General features: G+C 31.3%; 1 long non-coding RNA gene across 1 annotated transcript; it reads right to left on the reverse strand.

The window, feature by feature from the left end:
- Positions 1–13,516: 13,516 nt before the first annotated feature.
- LOC128034972 (uncharacterized) lies at positions 13,517–14,416 on the reverse strand. The gene is made up of 2 exons (XR_008191354.1): positions 13,997–14,416; positions 13,517–13,848 (listed from the first exon to the last, which is right to left on the reverse strand). It is a non-coding gene; the product is annotated as an uncharacterized LOC128034972 (long non-coding RNA).
- Between the last annotated feature and the right edge of the window lie 7,745 nt (positions 14,417–22,161).

Raw genomic sequence — 22,161 nt, forward strand, 5'->3', positions numbered from 1 at the left:
TTAATTCCCATTATTGAGTTTAGAGCCATGGTATTAGTCTAAGTAGAATGCGAATTCGAATTGAATTATGCAATGGAAAAGCTTTACATATTGTATTATCTAATAATATCTTATTAGAAGAAAATTGGAAAATTCATGTATCTGAATCTAATATCGCAAGAGTTAAGATTTTAATTTGGTTCGTTAACTTGTTCTCCTTGTTGATGTCAAAATTTGTCTTCATGAGTTTTGAGCTTCCACATTTCATTGTTAATCGCTCACATTTTCTATTATTTACAGTTGTTGATAATAAGTCGTATCTCCATGTTTTTTTTAACTTCCTTATTGCAGACTCTACGTAAGAGGAACTATCTTGGGTTACAAGAGGTAATAAGAATTTAACTTTTTTTATTGCCTTTATTGTATTTTTGTTCTGTCGGTTTTAAGTTGTTCCTTTTTTGTGGAATTAGTGAATTTTCTTAAGGAACTTGAATGTTTAGTTATATGTATGAGAAATTTTAGCTGAGTTAATGTGCCAAAAATGGAGTTGAAGGTTTATTATTATTCATTTTTATTAAAAAAAAACTAAGTCTGGATATAGGAAGAATTGTAGACTTCTGGATTCAAATTTCGGGCTTTCTCGGTGCCACCTTGAAAGGATAATTACATGAATTATTTGAGCTAAGCATTGGGTTTTGGAGTTTTCATTTCAGATTTAATTGGTACGAAATTGAGTAAACGAAATTTATTTGCAGAAGTAAGGTTTTTATTGGCTATGCTCTATATTGATCCATAAATATCTTGGAGTTGCTATTATCAGTTGTCTTTAGTAAAATTCTTAGTTTCGGTTTGGGATGGTTTCCTGTGAGTTTTGGGTACCAAACACTTGAATGTACTAACTAAATACAGTGTCATGTTTGCTGTTTAGCATTCTCTTGTAAGCACGCTTTATGATTGTTCCTTTCATCTGTTAAGTAATGAAGGATTAAGAAATTCTTGGTGCGACACTTTGGAGGTCTTATCCTTTATGTTTGGATTTTGGACATGTTATGGTCTTTCTTTAGAATGTCCTGTGCTCCTCTCTTCACCTACATCAATTTCCCCATGTGTTACGTGTGTCAATGGAGTTTAGATACTTCTCAAAGAATAGCTTTTGTATTATCTCTCTGTATTTATTTTCTTTAACAATTACCTTAACTCTATCTTGCCACACAAAAGCGTCGCACATCGGGATCTGGAAGATAGTAAGACAGTGGAGCCCCTACCCACTTAGCTTCTTTTATTGCCACGCTTTTGTTTCCATCTATCATTGGAACTCTTTAAGTATTTCATGCTATTTCTCTCAAAGAATCTTCCTAAAACATATAGAAAAATATAACCTATTTTCCAATTCCATTCATATAATATAATATGCCTATCGAAACAAGCTAAGAAGAGTTTCTTAATTGGTTAAAGAGCGAATCGACTTGGTTAGGCATCTAGAGGAAACTTGTTGGGTGATTGTGTAGCTTGAATTATTGCAATCATCTACAGTCTTTGCAATATTTTGCATATATTGCAAAAATAATCATGAATTACTTGCAATTACCTATATTCTTCGTTGGATCAAAATTGTTTTGTTTATTTGCAAAGTTTTGCAGGGGGGATGCGAGTTTATATTTGTGAGCACAATACTTCTCCTCCGTAACTGTAAACTTCAACTTATCTTAGACTTTCAATATGTCTTGAGGAAACATATTCTTTACTTTTGTCTTGAATTGATAATGCACTTTTTAATGTATCGGTGTTTAATAGTGATTAAATTGCTATTATAATTTGATTTTAATGTTATATGTTATTGATTTTTGGTTTATACATAAATGCAAGAAAGTAAACATCCAATAGCTTTGTTTATAGCCTCTTATTTTATAATTTGTACATGCATGCAATTATTCGCTTGTTATCTTGTGGATTCCCAAGATAATAAGAAGAGTGCAAGAAAACTGCTTCGAGATTTGTTCTTATTCACAAGCTAGACAATTTTACTCTTCCATGTATATCCGAGAGCCAGACACATAAAGACAGACCAACAAAACATACTCATTAGGTCGCTCATGCTTAATAACAATAAGGGTGGTTCCAGTTCAAAGGATGTGAAAGCTGCAGCTGAGGGTCCTAGAAAGAGGCATTGATTTTGTATTATATTTAACTTACCTAGAAAGAGTTAATTGTCTTATCACTCTCTTTAATCCTCATTTCAGGATAGGGATCTGAGCATCCTTTTGTAGCTTCATTCATGGATCAGTACGAAATTGAGTAAAGGAAATTCATCATGCTATATTTTTCTTATTTCATCTTGAAGGCAGGCTTTGTAATTTATGATTTGAGATGAACAGTGCCCAGCATGAAGTTAGTCATAGGTTCTGCACGATCAATGAATGAAAAATATGCCAAGGCTGGAGCTGGAGAAAGCAATTGTAGCTATCAATGGTATTATCAGAATGTGTTATATTTCCTCAACAATGTCTAATTTGAGTTTATAGAAGCAATAAACTCATGTAGTAAACAGTGGATGTAGTAAACCCATTTCAGTCTAATTTCAGAGGGTTTTTGAATTTCCATTTTAGTCTATAAATTTTCAAGTTTATTCTTGTACATTTTGAACTTGTGCTTTTTTTTTGCAATCAATTAGTTGCACTATTTGAACTTGAAATTTTGAACTTGTAATTTAACATGATTTTCAATATTTTGACTAAAAAATAATTTATTATATGATTAAATACTATCTTTTGACTAAAAGTATATATTTAATACTAATTAATTTTGATATTAATAAGGTTGATTTTAATATTTAATATTTTTAAATGTTTTTAAAAGAATGGTACTTTTAGCGGCGTTTGTAATCAAAGCGTCGCTAAATGTCTTGAGCTATAGCGACATTTGTGCAAAAAGCGCCGCTAAAGGTCTTGAGCTATAGCGGCGTTTGTGAAAGATGCGTCGCTAAAGGTCCTGATCTATAGCGGCGTTTCTGTAAAAAGCGCCGCTAAAGGTCCTGATCTATAGCGGCGTTTTTGTAAAAAGCGCCGCTAAAGGTCCTGACCTATAGCGGCGTCTTTATAAAAAGCGCCGCTAAAGGTCCTGATCTATAGCGGCGTTTTTGGAAAAGCGCCGCTAAAGGTCCTGATCTATAGCGGCATTGACAATAGCGGCGTTTTTTGCGACACTTTCAAAAACGCCGCTAAAGGCATAAAAAAACGCCGCTAAAAACCTGTTTTGGTGTAGTGCCTCAAACAACACCTAAACTATAACACCCTTAACTCGAATTTGTCGCTAAAACAGGGTTACGGAGCATTATCGGTATTTACAAAATTAATTATCAGACATTTCATTTCATCTAGCCTTCATATTAGAAACCAATCAAAGTTATACATGCATATTCTCCTTTAAACGAGCCTTGGAGGCCCAAATTACGCATTAGAAACAAATAGGGACTAAGTCGAAAACTCAGAAAATTTTTCGAAAACATTTAAAATTTTTAACATTGCTGGGGTCATACGGCCGTGTGGCCAGCCCGTGTGAATCACACGGTTTGGAGACACGCCCATGTCTAAGGCCGTATGGGCATACGAAATAGGGACACACGGTCATGTCTCAGCCCGTGTCCGTGCCCGTGTGAGTATACTGACTTGGGTCATACGACCAAGTCACACGCTTATGTGAGCATTCTATTTTGTGCAAATTTAAGATACAGTGGACATACGCCCGTGTCTCTGCCCGTGTGGACGAAAATAGACCATTTTACAAGTCATATTTCTCACCCAATTTGTTACTAACCTATCCCTACCAATTCACAAGTCTACAAACTATAACATGGCATTCAAAACAAAGCTAAAATAAGTGGCTAATCTCAACAATTTACATATAGACCAACATTAAACAAAATACCTATACATGCCATTATGACTAAAATTAAAACATTCAAAAATACCGATAGAACCGATGGATAGTGTGATATATCTCTGACAAGCTGCCAACCTAATCGAGCTTCTGATGATCTAAAAAGTAAAGGAAAACAATTACGTAAGCAATGAATGCTTAGTAGGGTCGTATAAACTTTAATCATATCAATTCATTTTAAATAAGAAATTTATACATATCAAGAATTATCCAATATTGATACCCCAATATTCATAAAGTATATTCAACAACTTTAACTATTCCAAATTTCTAAATTTTCATTTGCATTTCTTTACTTTCCTTGCTCATTCCATATGCATAACTCACCAGTCATAAAATTAATCACATGATAAGCCATTTCATAAGAAATTGCATAACTTAAATCTTACTATTCTTTCATGAGCACATGTAATAACCCAATTTTCAGTAGTGTCAGAATAGTGATTTGAGATCACTAAATCTGATGAAAACGTTATAAAAATTTATTAATTAATAATTATAAGTTCAGCGTGATTTTAGAAATATTTTTGAATTAGCGAATTTTGTGATTTAAAAGAAATTACTAGGAAAATTGGGTCGAAAACGAGGTATCGAGACCTCGATATTATAAACTGAGGCGTAAATATTTTTATAAATATTTACGGAGTGTCATTAGGGTAGTATTAAAGTTTCGTTAAGAAATTTTAATGTTCCGATGGTTAATTGATTAAAAAGGACTAAATTGCAACAAGGGTAAAAGTTGAATTATAGATTAAAGAAAAGTTAAAATGACTAAATAGGTAAATATGCCAAGTCCCATAAATGAGGCGGCATATGCATGATAAAATCTGAGATTTTTTTGAAGTATATTATTATTTTATTATATTGTAAATTATATTATATTATATTATTATTATATTATTATATTTTAAATAAACAAAATTGTTGACAAATGTATGGTGTATATGATGACATGTGGAAAAATAAAATACATATATTAGTAATTATTACACATTTACTTATTATTTAAGTAAATAATTTTATATTATTATTTTATTGTTATTATATTAAACTAATGAAATAAAAGATAGAAAAGAGAATAGAAACAGAATAGCATGGACGAAACAGAGAAGGAAAGAAGGAAAGAAAGAATAGAAAGAAAGAAAAGAGAAAATTGAGGTTTTGAGGTTCTAAGCTCATTTGGTAAGTCAATTTAATCCATTTTCTCTCGCTTTGATGTTTTGGAATCCTAGAGATAAATACTACTTGATTTATGTTGATATTTTGAAAGTTAGTAGATTATTAGATGATGTTCATGTTGAATAAATTGAAGTGTTAGGGTTAAATTGATTTAATTTCAAGTTAGAAGTTAGTAAATGATTTAATTGTAAAATAAAGTGTAAGTTTTGAATAGTAGGGACTAAATTGAGAGAATTTCGAAATTAGGGATTTATGGTGAAATTGAAGAGTTAAAATGAGTTTATAGTGAGAATTAAGAGAGAATATGGAGTTAGATTAGGAAAAATAAAATTAGTATTGATAAGTGATTAAATTAGAGTTTATGTAAAGTTTAGGTATAAATGGAAATATTTTGATGAAATTGTGTATTAATGATTTTTAATTGTTTAATTACGTAGCTAATGTCGTGCAAGAGTCATTGTCCGAGAAAGGAAAGGAGAAGGTGGACAAGGAGTGATTCGAGAAAATTTCGGTTAGTATTACCATAATTCGAATTTAATTATTCATTGTTGAAATTTAAATTAATATACATTATAAGCAAATTTAAGGTGAGTATCATGATTGAATTGAATGAAATATATAGATATATACACACACGTATTGGTATTGAATTTATTGATAGTAATTGTTGAATTTTGAATAATATGTTTAGTAAATAAAAATAAGGTGAATATCGATATTGAATTAAATGAATTAAAAATATGAATTGAATAAAAGTGAATTAAATTATGATTATGTGTGAATATGTGAATTGAGTATAGATTGAAAAGTGGTTTGAATTGAATTGAAGGATGATTGTGCGTGAATATCGAAATATGTATTGGTATTGAATTGTATATTGATTAGAAAGTGGGAAGTGAATCTGAATTGAATTGTGATTGAATCGAAAGTGATTTTGAAATAGAAAAATGATTTGAATACCCTATTAACTAGTCGGGCTGAGTCGGATATAGTTGGCATGCCATAGGATTGGAAGTGTTCAGGATACTTGACCTTGAGTCGATGAGACACTGGGTGTCATCTTTTACTTGGATAGATTCGATGAGGTCTTGGTACCAACTTTCTTCGGCTCTGCCGATGAGACACTGGGTGTCACTTTATTGCTTCGAACTATCCGATGAGGCACTAGGTGCCATTCTGGTGTGTTTGGTTGGATCCGTGTATCCGCCAAAGTCCGAGTATTGTTAATAGGGTAAATAATTGGAATGAGAAAAAAAAATTGAATAAGTGTGATTGATTGAGGTATGGAAAGAAATGAGCAAGTGAAATTGTGAATTGATAGGTGAATTGGAAATCAAGATAAGAGGTTTGAAGATATGAACCCAAAGCTCATGATTTGATTAAGAGTAAATTTTTGTTATATGATATTAGTGAGTAAAAATTGCAATAGAATTGATACTAAATATAATGATAAATAGAATGAATTTCATATGAATTGAAATGAATTATTGGAATGAGATGTGAAAAATCCAATAAAATTTAGATAGTGAAATAAGGTATGAATACCATTAAATATAAGACTGAAATATTGCTTATTGTTATTAATGGTCAAGTTGATTTAAAGTATGGGATAATTAATGAATAATTGTAGACATAAATTTAATGTATATAATTTATCCATTAATGTTATAAATTTGAATTATGGTAATACCACTGAGTATTCCCATGCTCAGCGTACGGTTGTTTCCGTGCGCAGGTTAGTAGAAATCCAGTGTTCGGTCCAACATCCAGAGTAGTCCCGACCTCAGAGAAATTTAGCGATGTACCTTTCTTTTGATAACGTGGCATGTACCTAAGTAATGTTTATACCTAAGTGATGTATAGGGATTAGTCATTTTGAATGTTTTTATCTATGATATTGCTAAAGGAAGATGTGTGAGTATGTGATAATGTTTGGTAATATGTATATTTAGATGATAAATCATGCATGGAAATCATGAAAGAGTAAAAGTTTGCAAAGAAACAGATTTCAAGCAGCTACAGTGATGCGACTTTGAAAAATCACCTACGATAGTATATAATGAGTTAGAAGGTGAATGATATATGGAATTAAAGCTTGTTGTGTCTATTTTCATGGAAAAATAACGGTTTAACAAAAGGAGTTTTATATTTTAAGATATTTGAATTTTTGTGACACAGGGTCAGAACAGTTTTTGGTGTCCCCTGTTTTGAGTTTAGGAAATTATTAAAAATTGTACAAAAATATTTATGAGTTGTATTTTACATGCTTAGATTCCTTATTGAGTCTATTTTCTGTAGAAACAAGTAATAACTTCATATGAAAATCCTACAATGAGAAAATTTATTTTTAGTGGCAAGAGGTCATGACAGTCAAGTGGTGAAACAGGGGAGTCTTTAACTAATAAACTGTACTAATTAGCTGAAGAAAAAATTCTAAAAATAGGAAGATATATGAGTCTAGTTTCAGGGAAAATTTGCGGAATTAAATTTTGAGTCCCGTAACTCGATTTATAATTAATTTAGCAACTGTTACACGATTGGACAGATTTGCAGTAAATAGTGAAATTAATTTTCAAAACAAGTTTTTATACTCCGAATTAGTAAGATAAGCTAAGTAATGTCTCGTGCTCGACTCCGACAACGGTCTCGGGTAAGGGGTGTTATAGCACAAGTATATTTTCATTTGAGCACTTACCCTTTCAACGCATCAGATAAATAAACATATTACCATTTAACCAGTAACTTGGCCCTTGTCTAAGAATCAACAACAACAACATTTCTTAGCATACTTGAACATATTTCATATAAATTCAACATTTATAAATTTATTTTATCAACATATCAAACTTGAGTTTATTACTCATCACAATTTCAATCGACGAATACACTTATTTCAGATCAACACCAATAATAACCTTAAGTCTTCAAACATTAATTTCATATGTCACTTATCAGATCTTATCGAATCGGGGAACGACTTACGGATATGAGTACATCGTATTCAGAAACTCGAAGACTGCACAGAAGTACATAAGTGCTAAATAGAAACCCATAAGGGTTGAACGGAAGTTCGTAAGAGTTGAACAGAAACCCATAAGGGTTAAACTGAAGCTCAAAAGAGCTGAACGGAAACCCATAAGGGTTAAACTAAAACTCATGTGAGTTAACAGAAGCTTGTGAGAGCTAAACGGAAAGTAAATACGAAAGTTCGCAACAAATGTTGAACCTCGATTTGCTGTCAATTCATTCTTTGCATTCGCCGTCAATTCATCCGTTACCACAGAACGATTGTACTCAATCCCGCATTCCACTTTAACTAGATATTCTTTTCAATTCATAATTTAACAATATTTCATTTTTTTAACAATATGCTAAATACATAATAATTTAACAACATTCCAATTGTCAACAATATATTAAATACGTAACATCATTCGTCAATTCAATATAATTATTAAACTTTAACCATACAAACTTACCTGATTGAATTGTAATAATTGCGGAGTTCGTGAATTATTCCACTTTTTTCATTTTTCACAAGTATCTACGAAATCTTGATCTAAAATATAAAATTACTCATTCATTAGCATATATTTATGTTCCAATGTATTTCAAAATTTATACCCTTTAATTTTTTAAATTTACACAATTACCCCAAATTTTACAACTTTTACAATTTAGTCCCTTAACTAGTTAATCTATCAAATCAACTATTTTTCTCAATTAATAATTTATTCAAATATTATACGCTACCATAAAACCCTTAATAAAATAGAAATATAATACCAAACCCTAATATTTTAACTATTTTCACAATTTGATACTAACATTAATATTTAATAAAATCACTTTATAATATCATCATACAACAAAATTAAAGCTCTAAAACCACTTGATATTAATAATTTATTTCAATATATATTAATCTAGACAATAAAACAATTCATTTCATGCAATTTGGTCATTTTGACATTTTACAAAATTACCCTAAAATTTTACTTTTATTCAATTTAGTCCCTGAGCCTAAAACATGCAAATTAGTCATTTTAATGTAAACCCATGCTAGCTGAATATTCATATATTTTCCTCCTCTCCATTCTACATTCTTAATGTGTATAACATGCTTATATGTAATATTATCTATAATTCCACTATTTACTTATGTTCAGTATCAAAGTCATCCACTTGAGTCATAATCACTAAATTATTTATATCTTGAGCTACAGAATTATAAATTAAGATCCGCTTGATGTTTTGAAACTAGACTCAAATATATTTTTACCATAAAAATTTTAGAATTTAATATTTAGCCAATAAGTACAGTAAAATCTTCAATTTATCCCTATTCTTCTGTTTGACGGCTTCAACCTTTCTTTACAAAAAAATAATTATCTCTTAGTATAGGGTTTGGATGATGTTTCTGTTTGTTTCTCTTGAAAATAGACTCTTTAAGAATTTAAACATATAAATTTAAACCCCTAATTATTTTTTTACAATTTTTGATGATTGTCCAAAGTCAGAACAGGGGAACTCGAAATCAATCTGACATTGTCTCACAAAAATTCATATATCTCATAATATGAAATTCTTTTGCTTACACTTTTTCTTTCGCTTACACGGTTTCTTCTATGTAAAATTAGACTCAATAGGCTTCAATTTAATACTTTATTTAACCTCTAATTCAATTTCTACAATTTTTGGTAAATTTTCAAAGTCAAACTACTGCTATTGTCCAAAATTGTTTTAGTGTAAAATGTTGATAACTAAGTTTATAACACCTAATTTCCTTTCTCTACAATATTTCCCATCACTTCCTCTTATTTCCTTCACTAATATATCAAGAAAATAAAACATTATATAATAAAATTCTACTTTAACATCATTTTCATGCTTTTCAATAATATCAAACTTAAAATTATATTGAAATCTTGATGTTCTTACCTTATCACATTGATTTTAATCTTTAACTTTATTTTCTCTCTCCTCCAGCTTCTATTTCTTGAATCTAACTTGATATTCTAGCTCCCCATAGTCTCCTTATTATTTTCTCTCTTGGTAGCTATGTAAATTCTTTTAATTTCTAAGTGAAAATGGTGAATTTTTGGTAAAATGACCAAATTGTAAAGAAAATAAAATTTATTTTCTTTCTCTTCTTCTCACGTGGGTGCATGGAAAGATGAAGAGAATTCTTCATCTTTCTTTCCTTATATACTAAATAAAATAATAATAATAAATATAATTAAAATTAAGTCAAAATATTAATAAACTAATATTTATTTAATCTAAAATATCACCAACATCATAATTGCCTTCTAGAGTTCTCTCTATTTCTAATTGACCATTTTGCCCTTTATGATCTTTTAAAATTCTATCCTTGAGTCATCACTTTGCAATTTAGTCCATCATAATTCTTCACCTATTCAATTTGGTCCTAATTTATCCACTTTCCTTAGTTTATAGATCATTCCACCCTTAAAATATTTAGACTATTGGTCCTTCAACTTTTTTATATTTACACTTTAACCCCTCAAATTTTGAGTATTTACTCTTGGGCAACAAAACTTTTCTCACTTTTACGATTTAGTCCTTTCTTGAATTAATATATCATAATATACTTCCCAATGTTGACATAACTCAAAATTTCCCTTTTTATCACTTTATTTCCTTATTTTATTATATCAAAAATTCTCACTTTCTTACTGTAGTAATTTTCAGGGTATTACATAAAGATTTCAAATACAACCAATTCAATAACATACCAATTACATTCATGCCAAAATATGCTAAAATGGCACTTCAAGATAACACTAACAAACCAATTTCCAAAACCGATCATTTATGATACAAAATCAACTTAAACCGTAGGTACATGCCATATACTAATCAAAAGAGAACTTCACAACTTTGTTGGGACTACTTCTCATATTCTCGAAGATCACCTATATCTGTGTATGGAGAAAACAAACTGTATGTTGAACGATAAGGCTTAGAGTTTTGATTAACACAAACATTAATACCATGAAACAGTAGCGAAGGGATAGCCACACGTCATTGTTGGTCACAAATCACCGTAAATGAAACAGTAGCGTACAACAAGAAGTGGGCAGAAACCTACGTACATCGGATGCTGTTATAGTCTCCGACTTCTTTTAAATGAATCAGCTTCGAGTCCTGTTCGTGATGCCCTAAAAAGACACTGAATGACATGCAACTGACGCTTTCACGACCATAAATGAAGCGACCAAGTTGCCAATGTCAGTAATTAAAAAAAGGTGAAACCCCATGGTAAACATGGTATGATATGAGATGAAAAAGAACCCTGTCAACACCATTCAAGATCAGTTTCTGCTATGAATCATTTGTTCATAAACTAATAGCAGATTATAAGGCACATCAAAATGTAGAGACAATTTTGAACGTTACACAAAATCTGGGTTATGCATCAAATCTAAGTTGGCCCTTCAAATTATAGGCCCCATTCGATCAGAGTAGCGTTGCAGTACCGAAATTAAAAGTTAATAGAGCAGTGGTCACGTACTAGTTTATTATAGCTACGAAATATCAGTGATGAAATTTTAGCGATGGGAAGAACTCAAATCGAAAAGTAACGACCGATACACCTGTAGAACCGAAGAATATGAGGTGGGGACCGACCGGTGGATCCATAAGACATAAACAAGGATGAAAGTGACAAGCAGCTTGTTTGCAGGAAATTCCCCAGGCAATCAATTTTGAACTGATTACAACGCAAAGCGAAACAGTAAACAAGAGCTGCACATGCTTGTGGAAAGCCTTACTGCAACTGTGATTGTCACAAGAGTAATCAGCGGGCCTTGGCGATTGGATCTCTCACGACAAGCCATTCTAGATTTTCTGTAAAACCTAGGGTGTATCCCTCATCCTACACATATGATTATTTAAATTAAGCAATTTAATAATATATCAATTATTTACTTGTAACTTTAAATAAATAAATTTCAAATAAGTCTTAAATGACCGAAAGAACGATATAGCCGTTTTCATTAGTAATACGCCAAGAAGAAGCCCATCGGGAAATATGTGGCCTATTTTATCAAATATAATCATTTACTTTCATTTATTTTTAAAATTTTAAAGGATTTGTTAGTATTTAATTTCAGTATACCATTTTATCAAATATTCGAGATTAGTGTGAATGAAAAAATATGAAATAAATTTATAAAAGAATTAATATAAAATTAACTGCGATTTTGGTTGAAATGATAAAGTTAAAATTATAAAATTATGATGTTTTGGATTCAAATCCCATAATGTCTATTGTGTTTCTATTTTCTAGATTTATCAAAATATAAAAAGAACAAGAAAAGTAAATACCCAAAAAAATAGTTGTTTCTTTAAAAAGAAATAATTTTTTTAATTTTACAAATGAATTGAGACTTAATTGATAGATGACAATTGATACCAACTCAATGAAACATATCATATTTAAAATTCGTATTTAGAAATTAATTAATAATAAAGTAACTAATTAACATTACAAAATGAATAAATCAATAAGATTCTATAATCAAGTAGAGATATTGCAAAAAGAAACATCAAAACAAAAGCAGACAAATACATGAAGAATAAAATAATTACAATTAACCTACTTTAATTAGTTAATTAGCAAAAAGCTTATGGGTATGTTGTGTATAGCACGCGTGGGATTGATGAAATCATTAGCAGTTAAAAATTGCATCACCGGCATGCGACTAATGGGTGCCCATCATCCAAATCAAAATGCATTTTTGTTGTTAAATATGAACTTTTTAGTTTCTTACGCAAAATCCATCTTATTTAGTTCATCAATCATCATGGAGTTGCAATTTATTTCCATTAAAGTGTTTGATCAAATTAAACATTTTCTATTGATTTTAGTATCACGCCAAATCACGTTTTAGTTTAATAGTAAGGGTAAAAGAAAATGTGGAGTCGATTATTTTATACTCTTTTTCATAATTTTAAAGGAGAAAAATAATATTTTGGTTCACACTAGTTTCAGAATTTAGCAATTTTTTTCAATTTAATCTTTGAACTTGAATTTCCTTAAGATGACATGATACAGTATTTTAGGTGATGATGTCATCATGCCTTAGTGAAATCCAAGTTCAAGGATTGAATTGAGAGAATTTACTAAGTTCCAAAACTATTATGGACTAAAAAGATCATGGACCAAAATAAAACAAATTACGAAATTTAGAGGCTATATGTTTACTTTATCCCCATTTTAATTCAAAAGGAAAGATTTGCAGTAGTTAAATGAATATAGGAAACCAACAAACTCATTTGTGGGACAAAATGATTGATGTACGACAAACAGTAATCGAATAGTAAAGACATGTTAGGTTAATAAGCGTGTAACATCAAAACAAGAGACAACTCATGCAACCACATGTCAGATCGCTTTTACACATCAATTAAGACGATATATATTTGATATTTCGAGAAAAATACAATTACCAAAATGTAAAATAAAAATAGTAATTAAATAATTCTAGACTAATTTGATTTAATTTTAAAACAACAACAAAAAATTCATCATCTTCCCAGTTTTCAGTTTCCATTTTTATTTCCACAGACCATCTTCTTTGTAGGCAGAATCTATTCATATTTCAAAATGAAAAACATCAAGAAGAACTTGAAAAAGAAAAGAAAAGAAAAAAGTGAATCATTGAACATAAGTTGTTCCCGTTTCTCTACCTGTTATGCAAAGGATTTGATCCGGTTGGAATCCCTCTTTTGTCATCCAATGTGTTATCACAAGAAGTTTTGCAGAAAGAAACAGTGTGATGATCAGAGGAAGTGTAAAGGCCACGAGCAATGGCAAATACTCCAAAATTTGCAAGAATCAAAAGAATCACTACAAATGTAATTGCACCCATACCCGTTTACACCATTCAACAAACTACTTGAGTGACCTCACTTCTCAGCCGATCGATGTATTGCCTGCAAATGATCTTCAGTAACCATATTACCAAGCTGTCCTAGGAGCAGCGGGATATATGTCTTGATGAACAGCAGCTTGAAAGTCCCTCAAGGTGCGGGGATATAAGAAGCTTGAAATTGGTTGATGAATGAATGTTGTGAATCTACTTATTCAGTGTCTGGTTCGATTTGTCGACAAGTTTTGTGGACAGTATTAGCTGGTGTACTTGGTTGCCATTTAACCTTGAATTGAAAGCCAATGGACAGATTCTAAATAAGGATATATCTTCTTAGCCTTCTGCGATGGCTTTGTTCTTTGTCTGCTAGGGCTCTAAGCTTGCACCAATCTCTAGACCACTTGCTCCCTTCAACTGAAACACACGCCTGAATAATTAAATTTATCAACCTTTAACCTTTCTATATTATATTAGATGTGCTTTTTTCTTTTTCTCCTTTCATTTTTTATTATGTTACAATATGCCTTCCTTGATGGTTTCTCTCTTCTTCTTTTTTCCTCTTAGGAAATAGAGCTGCTAAACTATAACCTAAAATCCAATTTGCCCAATAATAAGAGAGCCTTAAATTGAAATATCCCAACTTTATCCAAGGGGGGCTACGGCCTCTACCTTCTCCCCATTGGATTTGTCCGTCGAATACAACTTTCTTTGTAACAGCCTGATTTTGGGTCTAGTGGAATAGTGGTTTCGAGACCACAAATCCGACGAGGAAAAGTGTAATGGCTTGAATTTTCAAAGGTGTCGAAACGGTGATTCGAGATCACTAAATTCGACAAATGAGTAGAAAATATTATTAATTTAGCGAATATAAGTTAAATGTGAAGTTAGGAAAAATTTTGAAATAGTGAATAGTGCACTAGAAACAAATATTAAAATAATTAGAATAAAAAAATGAGGTATTGAGACCTCAGAGATTTTAAACCGAGCCATAAATATTTTTATAAATATTTATGGAGTGTTAAAAAGTTAGTATTAAAGTTTCGTCAAGAAATTTTAAAGTTCCGATAATTAATTGAACAAAAAGGACTAATTTGTAACAAATGGAAAATTATAGAAAATGATTAAATAGCTTAGATGATAAAATGAAGAGGGCTTAAAAGGAAAATGGACCCAAGTTCTATTTGGGCTGGACGGTAAAGGTATGAAATCAGCAAGAAAGTAAGAAGGATTAAGGGCAAAATTGGAATATTGCAAAATTTGCTTAATAAAGTTAGGACCAAAGTGGAATTATCTAGATTTCTCTTCATTTTTTCTGCATTCTCATCAGCTAAAACACCATAGAAGGGTTTCTTCAAGCTGGTTCTTCATATTTTTACTGCAAGTAAGTTCAATTCTTGAATATTTCTTGAAATTTTTGTGTTTTTGTGACTTTTACAACTAGGCCCACTTGTTAAATTCATTGGTTTTTGATTCTATGTAAGAAGTTGAAAGTTGCTATGAATACATGCTGGAAGTATATGATGATTTAGCATGGCATTAGAGTTTTAAATTGTTCATATGCTGATTTTATTGAAAGAATTGAATAGAAAGTGAGTGTTTGGGACCTAATAGTAAAAGAGTTTGAAGTTAGGATTTTATGTGGAAATTCTGAATTTCAATAGTTGTGAAATAACTTATAATGTCTAGGTAAAGTAATAATTGAAAAAAATTAGCTTAATTGAGGGGTTAATTGAGCAAGGACTGAATTGTATGAACTGTGAAATTTGGGGCAAAATGGAAATAAATATTTTGCACTAAAACAGTTTTGGACAGCAGCAGTGGTTTAACTTTGAAAAATCACCAAAAATTGTAGGAATTTAATTGTAGGGTCAATAAAATTTGAAATTAAAGCTTATTGAGTCTAGTTTCTCATAGAAGAAACGGTGCAAGTAATGGATTTATAAATTATGAGATATAATGATTTCGGGTTCCCCTGTTCTGACTTTGGAAAATCATAAAAAATTTAATAAAAATAATTATGAGTTATAATTTATATGCTTAGAATTCTTAATGAGTCTATTTTCAAAGGAAACAAACGGAAACATCATCAGAATTCTGTACAATTAGATAATTCATTTTTAGTGAAGAGTGGTCGGAACTGTCAGACAGCAAAACAGGGAAAACTTTAAAGAATAAACTGTACTATTTGGCTAAACCAAAAATTTTGAAATTTTTATGGTAAGAAGATATGTGAGTCTAGTTTCAGGGAAAATCAACGAATCTTAATTTGGAGCTCTGTAGCTCCGGATAAAAATAATTTAGTGACCCTGACTCGGATAAACAGCTTTGAATATACATGTGAGTGAATAGTAAAATTATAGTTAATATTGTTTAAGTGTGTTATACACATTAAGGATGTGGAATGGAGAGGAGGAGGAGGAGGAAAATTGGGAAATATATGAATGATTTGTGTATAATTGGTCATGTGTTTGATTATAATTGATAAACGATGAAATATAAATGATGCTTATATTTGTGCATTATTGGTCATGGCTTAAGCTCATGTGTGAAAATAAAGTTTCATAGTATGTGTGTATGATATATGATTTGGCATGAAATAATGTCATGAATGGTTTATCATGTGGTTAGTTCCAAAAAGAGTTATGTTTAAATACACTAGCTTGCAACTATGGTTAAATGATATGTTTATATCTTGTGTGATGCGCATAGGAAACAAGTGTGGAAAGATAATGAAATAGTAAGTTCATATGGCTGAAATTTAATGGTTAAACGTTAATTTCATGAATTGTATGATGCATGATGAGATATATTTATTATTGAAATAAAAAATAAAATAAAAATAAAATATGTGAATCTTTGAAATGTATATGAACCGAAAAGTAATTAGTGATTTGAATTTGATTGGAAAATGAATATATATATATATATGAATTGAATGAAAGTGAATTAAAGTATGAATAAGTGTGAATACGTGAATTGAGTATCGACTGAAAAGTGGTTTAAATTGAATCGAAGTATGATTACATGTGAATATCTGGAATATGTATTGGTAGATTAGAAAGTGGAAAGTGAATTTGAATTGAAATGTGATTATTGAATAGAAATTGAAATGGTTTGAATTGAATTATTGAATTGAACTGGAATATTAAAATTGGTGAGTGATATGGATTTTATTGGAATTGAAATCGAGAAAGTAGAAATTGATATGTGAGACTAATACTGAACTAAATCATGGAATACTGAATACTGTTATGTGTACTGCATTGAACTGTGAAAATCCTGAAGTAATGAATTACTGCAATACTGTGAAACTTATTGAAATAAGGAATTATAATTGATATTGAACTAAGATGGAAATTATACTGAAAAGTGAATTAAATGCACTATTAACTAGTCGGGCTAGTCGGATATAGTTGGCATGCCATAGGATATGGAAGAGTACGGGGTATTTGCCGGCTTACTGATTAGGCACTTATGTGCCGACTCATCGTTATCGTTATCGATTCGATTCGGCACTTTGTGTGTCGAATCATTATCTTATTACCGATTCGGTACTTTGTGTGTCGAATCATCATATCGTTATCATTATCGATTCGACACTTTGTGTGTCGAATCTTATATCTTATCATATCATTATGATTCAGCACTTTGTGTGTTGAATCTCATTATCATCTATCGCTACTGCTCTCGATTCATCGCTTGGTGTGTTTGGTTGGAATCCGTGTATCCGCCAAGTCCGAGTCAAGTTAATAGGGCAAATGAAATAAAGTTCTTGATAAAACTAAATCGAATGATATGACATATGTGAAAGGGTAAGAATTATGGTTCAAGAAATGATAAGGATAAATTTTATGAAATAGATTTTGATAATATGAAGTAATGTAAAAATGAGAAGTGGAAATGAAATAATTTGAAATAGTGAAATGATACTTGAATTTAATTGAATACAAGTTATTGAGATATATTTGTTGATTTAATGTATGAATTGAGTATTTAAAGATTACAATTGTAAATTGAATATAAAAGAACGAATTGACAATGGAAACCGATGATGGATGAATTATTAAAATGTAATGGGAAATTGAAATGAATGTGAAATAGTCATTGAAAGACTAATGTTGTAAGGTTTTAGATATGAAATAGGATAAATTATTTAACTGAGATATATAAATGAAATATATGAAATAATGATTTTATGAAATGATTATTGATGAAATGCATGAAATATATTAGGTATGTTTTAAGTATTAGTTTTGTGTTCAATTATATTAGTAATTAGCCAAGAATTAATTTGGCACCAAATGTAATATTCCTATATCGGGTTCCTTAAGTCAAACATGATATAGGGGTGTTGTATGTTGTATTCGATTTTGGTTGAAGAATGAAGTTATTATTGAAAAAATAATTATAATTTGAAATTCTTTATTATAATATTTAAAATATCAAAATACTTGGCATGTTTTAATTATGTATTGTATTGAATAATGTTAAATGGTATTTAATAAATTTAAACAATAAATACTATGTAATGCATATATATGATTTCACAATGAAATAATTGAGCGATCAGTTTCGACAACAAAAACAAAAATAGATGGTTCTTCTTCCATTCGAAAGGAGACATTTTCTATGTCTAGACTAGCCCTAGCTAAACAATGTCTAAAACAAGTCTTGATATTGTCTCCTAATCGCCTACGATCATCAAGAATCAAATCAATGTACTCTGACTCCCCTTGTTCTAGTTGTTTGATAAGAGACCTTGCATCACCTTCGAAGTTGTAGGTAGATCTGATGGTTGAACGACAAGCATAAACCCCGATCATGGTTGGGTCTATAACAAAAGGGACTCAATTCGCTCCTACTGTTATAGTTTCCCCGAGATTCTTTCTTGCTATAAAGCCCACCACTCCAAAGCATAGAGCTCCACCAAAGTTCGTCGTTAATACTTAATAGTGGTGGTCTCGTAGAATCCAAGTCTTCCTAGTCAATTGAGGCAGCATCACTAGTAAAATTTGGGCTAAAGCAAACTTCCATATATTGATCAGAGGGGTACTGATCACCAATACAAATCTCTATCCCTTATGAAACTTTCGATTCCGATTATACTAGATACTCTTTTAACAAGCAAGACCCAAACTAAGTTTAACCTTATTTGCCTAGCTAGGAGGTCAACCAAGATCTTGTGTGCGACGACAGTAGTGGTCAAAACATGAAACCCAGAGCACTCTAAACACCCAAAGCATTCAAGCAATCCTTGCATGCATGTCAGGTTTTCTCCACCTCTAGTCTACATCGCCGACTATATGTTTGTTGATTATTAATTCGTTTTTTGTACAGATTTGCTAGCTGGGTAGTAGATCACAAGATTTTGATCGTCGTTGGGACGTGGCCCTTCCACCACTTCTTAAAAGGACTTTGTTGCTCATCTGAAATAAGCCTATACTCTATTTGTTGTGATAATAAAGTGTCCAAATCATAAACTTAAATCAAAACGAAGCCTAAGAGTGAAAGACTTAGGCTGGGTTTGGATAGACGATTGGATGCGATGCGGTGCGTTTAGCTTACTTTTTATCTCACGTTAGAGTATCACTACAGTATCTAATCTCACCGCCACCGCTGTTTTTACACTAACCGTAAGTAAACGCACGGCCCATCCAAACCCACGCTTAATCATGGTAGCCTTTCTTGAAACAAAAATAATCATATCAGACTTCCACTGCTCTCATCAAATAAATCACACACTGAATAAAATACTAGAAAATCCAATAATAAAAAAATCCAAACACTTTTTTTTTCTAACAAAAATTAAAAAGGTGATTGTCCAAGTAGGATCGGCCCATGGATCCAATATGGATCCAAGTGACAACAGCCTGTTATCCTTCCACTGCCAAGAGGGGGAAGTTTTCGCTGCTCTGTGAAACCAGCCTCACGCGGTGCCTTCCACTCTAGGAGCCACAAGACCCAAGCCTTCGCACAAGACACCTGGCTCAACTCCTGGCTTGGAACGGACAGGCCTGAGGAGAGCCACAATGGAACCGAATTCATGTGCCGAACCAATGTCCAATCACCTTAATACCTCCGCTAGGATTACAAGCAAGCGCTACCCAACTCAGCGAGCAAATGATCTCTTAACATATTATTTAAACAGCGGGCTCTTTAGATATAACTTCGATGTGGGATATTTTCTTCTTTCAGGAAAATCAAGTCGAGTGATGACTTTGGGGTGCTATCCGAAGTGTAAACTCACTGTTCTACTCAAAATTGATTATTGACAAAGATAAAATAGATATATCTGAATGAGAAACCAACGAATCATGTAATAGAAATGAAAGGAATTGATCTCGACAGAGCCCTCATTTAGCTATCATTATCATACAAAATTGAAATGCTTTTGTTCTTTTCTGTTTAACACCAGTTCCCTAGTTTGCTGGCTTTTGATCCGATACATTGACTTTAAATCTTAGTTCAGAATCAATTTCCTTTAACTATTATTTCCTTTAAAAGTGAACGGCTAATCAAAATTCAACATTATAAGTCTATTCCATAACCCCATAGCCATCCTCCATAACTGATATTGTAGAATATGTGGTAATAAAAAAGCCTCAAGTGATATTCCCCCATTACCATCTCTCCTAATTAATTTCACATTGATGGGCACAGCTTTAAGAAAGCCATCTGCTTTCAAGTTAGACCATCCCTTGGGAACATGACTAGGACTCTGATGAGAGTCGAATGTACTAAGAATGTGTCTGATCAAATTCTTATGTGAATAACTTCACATATATTTGAAGGATTATACCCTCGTTCTAAAGTTAAAAGCTACTCAAAGTCCAATTATTCAAAGCTCAAATCATATTGAACAAATATATCACATAGAGCTACTCAAAATGTTGTACATTTGTTTTCGAACATTTTAGCAGCAGTTTGTTGAACTGTTTTAGCCATCTCTCTCACCCTATATCTGCAACTGACACCACCATTGCACCACCGTTCATCAAATCCATACTCATCCTCCCAACCGAAGACTTGCTGCCGCACTCGATACAAGTCATTCCCTTTAACCGAACCATTAAGACATTGAAGAACAAGAAGATATGCTCATTCGCTGGCTGTGTCGACTTTGAATGGCAAAGCAAGATGGCCTTAGACTTTCGAGCGTTGATGACGTGAGGGAGACGAACCCTTTTGTCTGTGTATTGGTAAACAAATTCCTTGAGTTAATCATTTACCTTTTGCATACTTTTTGCATGGTCATAGGTTAGTTGTTTCATATCTTTGAGGAATTTCAATGCTTGGTTGCTGCATGGTTCATACTCTGCTCATGCAATTCATAGTGCTGTCATGTTATAATTTGTTATTTATGTAATATGTGAGAAATTACTTGGTTGCTACAGCTTTCATTTCATCATCTTTTTTATATATTTTGTGGCTCCTTTATCACTTTTACCTGGGAGTTTAGTTTATACATATACATGTTTGTATAATTCATGCGTACATGGCTATTAAAATCTAGTCTGATCTCACAATGTTGATTTAAAAGTGGTTCAGCATGTGTGCATTTAACCATGATTTTTTTTTTTCTTTTGGATTACAAAATTAACGAAAATGTTGTCAAAATTATTAGATACCATATCATCTACATTTTAAAAGTTAAAATACTCTTTTCGAAAACACGAGTGAATACAAATTTTATTTTATAATAAAAAGATCATATTTGACAAATTATCTAGTTCTAAAATTAAATTCACTCCATTACATAAATTTATATCAATGTCAATTTTTTACGAGATCATGTTTAAGTACTGAACTTAACGTGTAATTTTCTCAATCTAAAAACAACACATATTAGACAATATGTCAATTTTTGGGAGTTGTGAGGATGCTAATACATTTTTTACTTGTAGCCGACTCCCGAACCCAAACTCATTTTACTCTAATTTTTAACATGGATCCAAAATTTATCTTGATAAAAGAACTTCAAATTTTTTTTAAAAAGGTAATTTATTAAGTGGCTGATCGCACATCGTCAAAAAGACTGATAACAACTCTTATTTTCTTAATAAAATCCAACATTCTAATAATTTTTTCTATATTTTCTCAAATGTCGTCAAAATTATTTCAACATCTGTAATTTAACAGAAAATCGTGGCACATAAATAATAAAGTT

This window comes from Gossypium raimondii, chromosome 11 (genome assembly GCF_025698545.1).
Source record: "Gossypium raimondii isolate GPD5lz chromosome 11, ASM2569854v1, whole genome shotgun sequence".
NCBI classification, from domain to species: domain Eukaryota; kingdom Viridiplantae; phylum Streptophyta; class Magnoliopsida; order Malvales; family Malvaceae; genus Gossypium; species Gossypium raimondii.